Source organism: Olea europaea, chromosome 1 (assembly GCF_002742605.1).
Source record: "Olea europaea var. sylvestris chromosome 1, O_europaea_v1, whole genome shotgun sequence".
NCBI lineage: Eukaryota > Viridiplantae > Streptophyta > Magnoliopsida > Lamiales > Oleaceae > Olea > Olea europaea.
In genome coordinates, this window is record NC_036237.1 from 701,163 (window position 1) to 709,775 (window position 8,613).

The 8,613-nt window shown below is 34.8% G+C and overlaps 1 long non-coding RNA gene and 1 pseudogene across 1 annotated transcript; one reads left to right on the plus strand and one right to left on the minus strand.

The window, feature by feature from the left end:
* Positions 1-1,148: 1,148 nt before the first annotated feature.
* On the minus strand, positions 1,149-2,617 carry LOC111405414. The gene is made up of 3 exons (XR_002705222.1): positions 2,162-2,617; positions 1,744-1,848; positions 1,149-1,659 (listed from the first exon to the last, which is right to left on the minus strand). It is a non-coding gene; the product is annotated as an uncharacterized LOC111405414 (long non-coding RNA).
* An 820-nt stretch (positions 2,618-3,437) lies between these two features.
* Positions 3,438-7,716, plus strand: LOC111400734 (annotated as a pseudogene).
* Positions 7,717-8,613: the final 897 nt, after the last annotated feature.

The window sequence follows — 8,613 nt, forward strand, 5'->3', positions numbered from 1 at the left end:
TGGTCACACCATTTGTTTACACTACATTTTAATTTCAATGAAGGTATTTGTTTACATTTGCACTTGTGTTCTCAACATTTTCTCTTTTTTTATCATTAACTTTCAATTAATTAGCATATTATGCTGTAGATATAAGTATTCGTGTTAACGAGTGCGTCACATAGGTCCTTACTCATTATCACATTTATTCTTTAACTTTTTTAATCGTGTTTTTATTCATAACCTTGTTATTACTAAGCACATGTTATCCCTTATGACGATTTTATATTCAGAATTTTGTTAAGAGGAAGCAAAAAGATTTGTTTGCCCCCTCATAATTTAAATACACCACAAATAAAAAATTACGACCATTAATTTGTCCCTCATTGTAAATCGCATTGAGAGAATTGTTGGATGAAAGGGGTCATTGGAGAAGGGATATGTTGATTAACGAAATGTTAAGTATAAACATAGTTATGACAACGGGCCCCCAGGGCACATCTCCAAATGATAAAAGGGGAGGGTGGAGAAATCCAGCTTTACTTGAAGCTGCCGCGTCAAGAGTTCGAATCCTGAAATATGGATTTAGCTCTTGGGTAAGTACAAGTGTACAAGTAGCCTTCCACCCTATATCCTTGGAGACATAACCTGCGATTTACCTCCCTCACAATGTTTCAGGGCAGGGGCAGTGGGGGACCCTCAAGGTTGGGGTTCAACCTTTTTTTTATAGTTATAACGACGGATAAAGATTAATAACATTTAATGCTATAAAAACATGATGTATTTATATAAGGGAAATTGAACTTTTGAATTTGCGAACATCGTTTATTCATACAAGGGAAAAGTGTTGTTGAACTTACGAATTTGTTAGTAATGATATGACTTATAAGATCCAATAATAACACTACGTGTTCATCTTTCGAAAACTTTTGAACCCTAAGTGAACAGTTAAGCAATCCATCGAAGAGATAATTGCAACAGAAACTCAAAACATTTGAAACACTAGCAAACGTTTTTCTAAATTTTTTAATCGTTGATGTCGTCACCCCCAACCTTTCAAATTATTGCATGTGAGGTCCTTCTTAGACGATTTTTTATCCAAAATTCTGTCAATTGACTGAAAATATAATTTCCATCACTTTTTAATAAATTTTAAATTGGCAAAATGGTGACTTTGCATTTCCCTATTATAAACTATGAAAATATTAAAATCAAAAATTAAAAGAGAGAGAAGGAAAATAAACTGAACATTCTCCTCCCCCACTCCCATACTCAAAGAAGAAAGACACCTTCCCAATGCCACCACTATATCAAACTGCCATCGCCGCACCAATCACCAACACTACCACATCAAATCACCATTGCAAACTGCCACCACTACTATATAAGACAAAACCCATAACAATCCCTTATATGTAGATGAATTTAAACTAGAAGCAAAACCCCTTGATATTAAATAGCATTGATAGTCGTCTATGGTGACCAACAAGGTGAAGGCTATTCAATAGGCACTTTGCATTTTATGTCAGGTTGTCAACCACTATGATGTCCTCGACCCCATGAGCACTTTACGTCCATGCCAAGTCGTCGACCCCCATGAGTACTCTATGCCTACGCTAGATCGTCGACCCCTATGAGCACTCTACAGCTATATTGGAGTGTTAACCCCCATGAAATTACCTGCGCGGCCAATCCAACAATTAGTCATAAAATCATCAATGAATTAATGAGATTCACGTAACGACTGTCACGGGATCAACCAACCCGCGAGTAGTTAAAGACCCTCTACTCAGAACATTGGAGTAGTAGAAGAGGTTGCGTGGGACATGTGGCACCATAACCGCCAAGCAATCACACTGCGCCAGTCACCTATAAATACACCCAAGGCGAAACAAGCATGGACCCAAAAAAAAAAAGAAAAAAAACTTTAGCTATCTTAATTCAATCTTTTCTTTTCCTAACACTGTATATGATTCTCACGCGAAAGTAAAACGGGAGAGAAAAGCCCCGTCCTCACTTTTCAGATAACATTGGTTCAACAAAGTAACAGGAACACCTTGCGCCGCTAGGAGGGCACGAAGGTCGTTTCATGACTGCTTCAGCTTTTAATAATTCAATCCTGCAAATCATTATTTCATAGTTCGTATTACCAATTGAACAAATTGAACTTAAAATTTTTTACCTTCATCTGTGAATGTGTGGATTCTCCACTTTGTATTGGCATAAGAGGGAAAAATGGATGTGAAATAGATTGTTGCCTAAAGGGGAACAAAATGGATGCGAAGCAGATTGCTGCCAAAAGGGGAAAAAGGGGAAAAGAAGACTACTATTTCTAAGGTTATGCTACGTTGTTAATGCAATCATTTTTGGTATCCATTTCTTTGAACATGTTCATATGATTTTTATTCGTTGTGTGGGGAAGTGGATTTTGGGCAAGGAAAACTTGGAATTTTGGAAATGGGTTTAAGTAGGCGAGGGTGGCGATTGATGCTGCGATGGTCGACGGTGGGAAGATGTTTTTTTGGTTTGATTGGATTTTGGGATGAAAGGTAGAAGAATAAAGACGAGTCCACGGCCGTGTTGTTGGTGGCTTGAGGTGGCGAAGATGGATGGACAAAGAAGAAGATGAAGACGATGGTGCCTAATGGATTTTTTTCCTTTTTTTTATAATTTTTTTATTTTAATAAATATTTTCATATTTTATAATAGGGAAATGCAAAGTTACAATGTCGCCCATTTAGAAATTATTAAAATGTGGTCAAGATTATACTTTTGGTCAACCGATAGAATTTTGGATGAAAATCGTCCGAAAGGGCACACGTGAAACGGTTTAAAAGATTAGGGGTGATGTTGCAATGATTGAAATATTTGGGAAAAAAATTTGCTAGTGTTTCGACGGTTTAGAACTTCTGCTGCAATTATTCCAAAAATTTGTTTTTTACTCTTTTATTTTCAATCATACAAACCTCCATAAAATAATATTCCATGTAAATCGAAAACTTTTCTTTCTTTTTTTCAACCATATAATCTCCAAAAAAAATAATAATAAATAAATATTCAAAAAATTATAATTTCCAATAATGGGGGCTAGAAGGAGGCTAAAACATCATTGGATTGAGCATGACTTATTTTTATTTCAATCAATAGACAAATATTTAGTCCATGTTTGGGCTTCATTAAAATTTTAATAACTTTTTTCTTTTTTCTTTTCAATCACACGTTTCTTAATAAAATAATACTACACGTTAAAGCAAAAAATTTCCTTCTTTTTTTTATCACATTCTTCAAAAAATTACGATTTCAAAATATATTTTTCCTAAAATCTCGTGGAACCCAACCGCGGGCTTAATTTACTTATTTACTCATGAGTAAACTTTTTCAAGCTTTGGCAAACGTGCCATAATGCAAATTCTCTCTCTTTTTATGAAGGATGGAGCCAATGGCAAAAGCAAAAAGAGATGGCTATCAATCGAGTAAGTTGCACGTTAGCTTTGATTATGACAGCTGTTGGCTATGTGTTTGTGACATTTGGGTGGTTTTATCCTTCAAGGTCCCCACTTGGCCCCATGCTGTGTGAATATCCCAGAAAGTAACAGAAAAAAGAAAATGTTAAACAAAACAAAGATGCAGCAATTCAGGGTATGGTCCGACCAAAATCCTCCACGGTCCACTTAGTGACGAACAATCTATTTCAAACAAGATGAACCATGATATTTTATGGTAGAATTTTCATATTAGTCCTCAATCTATTGACTTAGTAGCCGGCAGTCTCCAACATATTCTTTTGCATTTAAATCACCAACCCCTCCTTTCGTAGCAACTTGGTCCACAACACGGAGTCCTTTCAAATGTTTGTTAAGTAGTCAAGTTCTTTTAAACCCCTCTTGACAAAGTTTTAGAGATTATAAGCTGATTAAATTTCATTTTTAATTACACGCTTTATTGAACTGATAACTATTATTCATTTTTTAATCACATATCTCACGAGTCATCCAACTTATAATCTTGGAAAACCTTGTAGAATAAGGACTAAAAAGACTATTGTAACCCAGGATAAACTTTTTAATTTTAGACAGGGATGTCAATTTGATTCGTCAGTTCGGGTGACTGGTGGCTAGGCCCGATAGCAGCCCGAAAGCAAATTTATGGGGGGGAAAAAAAAGTTTTGGCAGCTACACGACAACAGCTGCCTTTTTTGTGAGAATTGTGCTACTTTTATATAAAAATGGTACAAAGCGGTTATCGAAAATGATGTGGAAGGAAGAGATTGGATGAAAAATGTTGATTTTATTTAAACTGGTAAATGATAGAATGTTATGTGGATATTATGTAATTCTTAACCTTGATATACGTAAAGCAATGTTCTGTAACTAAATCCCAAGAACTTTTTTAACTGTAAAAGTAAAATTGCCCAAATCAATTTTATTTATCTATGATTGCATTGATCACAATCACATAATGTCATAGGTGGAAGCCTTAGAACTTGATAGTAAGAATGCTTAAAGAGAGATAAGGAGCACTTAATTAATTTTGGGTAAGATAAGGAGCACTTAATTAATTTTGGGTAGCTTTCAAAGTCTAATGATGTATCTTGACCAAGTGTGGACAAATGTTAACAGGTTGAATGCAGGACTTTGGACGGTAAATGCAATGGGGGGGCATCGCACAAAGTGCCGATAGTTGAAAAGTGGGATTCAAAGTGATACTTCTCATCTGTTCTTATTAAAATTAGTATTATTGTTGTATCCAACCGAGACACATGAGACGAGAACTGCTGCAGGTACAGAAGTTGGTTCACAGAATTTATACAGGAAAGATATATGGCAGTTTTTGTTGAAAGATGGCCCAAAAAAGAATAAAAAATGAATAACACAAATGTACAAATTTTGTGAAGGGAATCTTGTACGCTTAGAATTATTCCACATGAGACACACCTGTGCATTTAAAAGACTTATGGACCTAATCCATTAAATGAGGATCATCTTGCTATATAAATGATAGATTAGGAAATCAATTCAATTGGGATGTCTTGGACCTCACATGTCACTTGATAGGAGTAATGTGACGCTCAGAATTATCCACGTAATCAATACTCTCAAATCAAGAGGAGAATTGATCTATGGTTGATTTCGTAACAGATATATACAAATTTCTATTTGTACCTCGTAAGAAAATGACTTCTTTGGTTTTGTTTTATACTTTTTCAAATTCTATCCCCTCAATAAACATAAACGATGTTAACAAAATGTCATCATCTTGTACGAACGAACAAATATCTGTTGGACCAAACAAGAAATAAGATAGACCCACTCCAAGCTAAACAGATTAAGCTCGTTGTTTCAGAGAGCTATTTTAAAATTTTATTTACTTTTTCAATGATCAAATTTCAATTGTATCAGCATATTTTTATAAGATTCACAATTTTAATCAATTTTTAAAATTTTATATCAAAAACTTTGTCAGGCCATTCATAGAACTGGTTTGATTCTCCTTGGAATTTTAATACATTTCTCTTTCTCTTATTTTCAACAACACATTTTCTAATAAAATAATATTACACGTAAATCAAATTTTTTTTTTTTAAACACACATTTTCCCGAAAACTATGATTCCATAATACATTTTACCCAAAATTCTCATTATAATGATTGTCAAACAGGGGCACGAAGTCTATCCATTACTATACTTAAAATCTCAAGACACAAGAAAGTGATAAAATGAACTAGGTTGCTTTATTGTAGGAGGCGGGTGAAATCAATTTGTCTCATTTTTTCTTTATTGTAAGACGTGGCGAACCAATTTGTCTTAGGGATAAAATATGGAACTAGCTTTTAATAAGCCTTTCATAAGATTTTTTCATTGCGATTGTATACATTAACGTGCACAACAAGAACACATTTTTTTTGTTTGTTCTTCTCGTCAAGCATCACATCGTAGTCCGAATCTAAAGACAACACGTATCATAAGTAATGTGCTATTGCCAAATTTCCTTACGACATCAAGGAAGCAACACACCCTCATGCATTGACAAGTAATCCGTGTTAGTAAGGGCATGAATACACTTAAATAAATATTAATTATGATCAAGAAATTAATCATTTATTCCAAAATTGTACTTATTTACTGATTCAGAAATAAATCATTTATTTTAAATTTACTTACTTCTAAGTAATTTTTTGAAGCTTAGGCAAACATGGACTCGGATAAAAAGCCTTAGAAAGTTTTGAAAAGATTAACTATATTAAACTTGGTTGGTGCTAAACACGAGTCTAGCTCTCGATTAAATATTAAATATGACTTATAATTCTTCATTTAAGATGTCCAATCATATAATAATATTTAATGTACAACTAGATTAATGCTAAGCATCATTGAGACTGTCAATTAATTAATTGAGTAGCTTAAATATGATTCATAATTCTTTCTTTAAGATATTCAATCATTTAACAATGTTTAATAGACAACTAAATTAATGCTAAGCACCACTAAGATGGTCAATTATTTGATAACACATGTTAAATATGACCCATATTTATTTATTTAAGATTACTATATAACATTTAATGGACCGCTAAATTGGTACTAAGCACTAATATGACTGAATTTCGAAGAATAATAATATTTAATTTCACTGGTGTTAAGCATCAATCGAATTGTCAACTTATACTCAAATTTCCGTACGACAACAAAGGCACATCGCATTGTCGCACATTGACAAGTAGCCCGTGCTAACTTTTAAAGAAAAATTCATGTCAAAGCCTTGGAGGCAATATGCTGATGATTAGAAATTCAGGAACGTTTCCTCATGGTACATATCCCATTTTACTTGAAATGAGGCCGCTCTTTTCTGCAGTGTGAATTATATGGAGTTCCATGCAAGCGTGAATAATTGCTTAGACATCAGACATGGTTGCTGTCCCCTTCTGTCCGTTGAAACAATAGCTGGCTGATGACTATTTATTCGTAGCATTAGTATGTCGACTTCCATTGGCTTAGAATCCATTTCTCTATTTCGAGAACTTTTAATGCACGTCAATTAAACCACTGTATATTAACTTGCTTCTTTGGCACTAAGTTCTACCAGAATTTCAACTCGATTTCAAAATCAAGATAATGATCTTACCCTCTTTAATTTGCTTCTTCTAACTGGCCTTTTCCAGGTCGTGTTTGCTTGAAGATCATTGATTTGAAGGCAGTATTCCATTGTGAGTGAATGCTATTGTCTTTTAAGACACCTAGGAAAATGTGAAAGCACCACCAAAAAGTTACTGGTCTTTGACATATTATTGGTTTGTGAATGAAATATGTCATAAAGTTACTTTCTTGCCTCGTCTAATCTGTTAGTATAAAATTCTTAGGACGAGAATGGTGGTTGGTGTTGGGTCTAGAAATATTTATGGCAGTTTCATTCAGATTGTTGAACATCAAGGTTGGAAAGGCCTGTGGGCTGGATACGGAATCAACATGCTGCGCATAGTTCCCACCAGGCAATTGAGCTCGGAACATTTGAGTGTGTGAAGCGAACAATGACGTTACTACAGGAGAATTGGAATCAGACTGAACGCCCTCAGTTGCAGCTTGGTCATGTCAGTTTGAGCTTTTCTCTCTCCGGTTGCTGTGGCTGGTGCAGCTGCTGGGATTGTTAGCACACTTGTATGCCACCCACTTGAAGTTTTGAAGGTATATGCATATGGAATTTGCTTTCTTGGAAGAAGTTGTTGGCTCATCAATGATTGAGCTATTCTATCAATGGTTTGATTTGGAATTATTTGAGAAAGGCGTGAAGTTTAAATAGAATTGAATTGGGTCCCTAATTAGCTTCACAACTTGCTTTTGGATTTCTTAAACATTTAAAAGTGGATCAAGTGAGAATTACGCCACAAATGCGGATATTAGAGTAGTGTAAACGCTTTCATATGATGATATATATTTTGAAAACCCTGAAAAGATTCATTTTAAAACAAAGGGAGTGCATAACAACGATAGTTTCTTTACTATTTCATATTTTACACGTGTATTTTGTTGCTTGTCGTGTGACTTTTATCAGATTTATGGGGTTTAATCTCCATCGCATTATGGAGCTTTGTGCTCCTGAGCCATTCTATTTAAAAATCTGATTTTTATCCATGCCTTATACAGGTAGATTGACTGTCAGCCCTAAATTTATCCTAGCCTAAGTATTGCAATACGCAAGATTTACAAGGATGATGGTATTGGCGCTGTCTACTCTGGTATTTCACCCACATTGATTGGCATGCTCCCATATAGCACTTGTTACTACTTCATGTATGAGACAATGAAGAACTCGAACTGTCTGGCGAAGAAGAAGAAATCTTTAAGTCGTGCTGAGATGCTCTCATTAGGAGCTCTCTTTGGTGAGAATCTTCGCCATTTCCAATATTTGCTTGCATATGCTACTAGTTTTCCTTCATTAACATCGTGATACTTCCAATTCTTATATAAACTAGTGGGTCAACTCATATTTCCTTGGACACGATTCCCAAAGTTTGGAATCACAGGCACTTGGATCCCCCAACCTTCAATTTTTATAGCGAAGAAGTTTTACCCTCATGGTCAAATAAGCAAAAAGGTAAAATGATGACAAGAAAAAGCCTAACCCCACACTGTGAACCC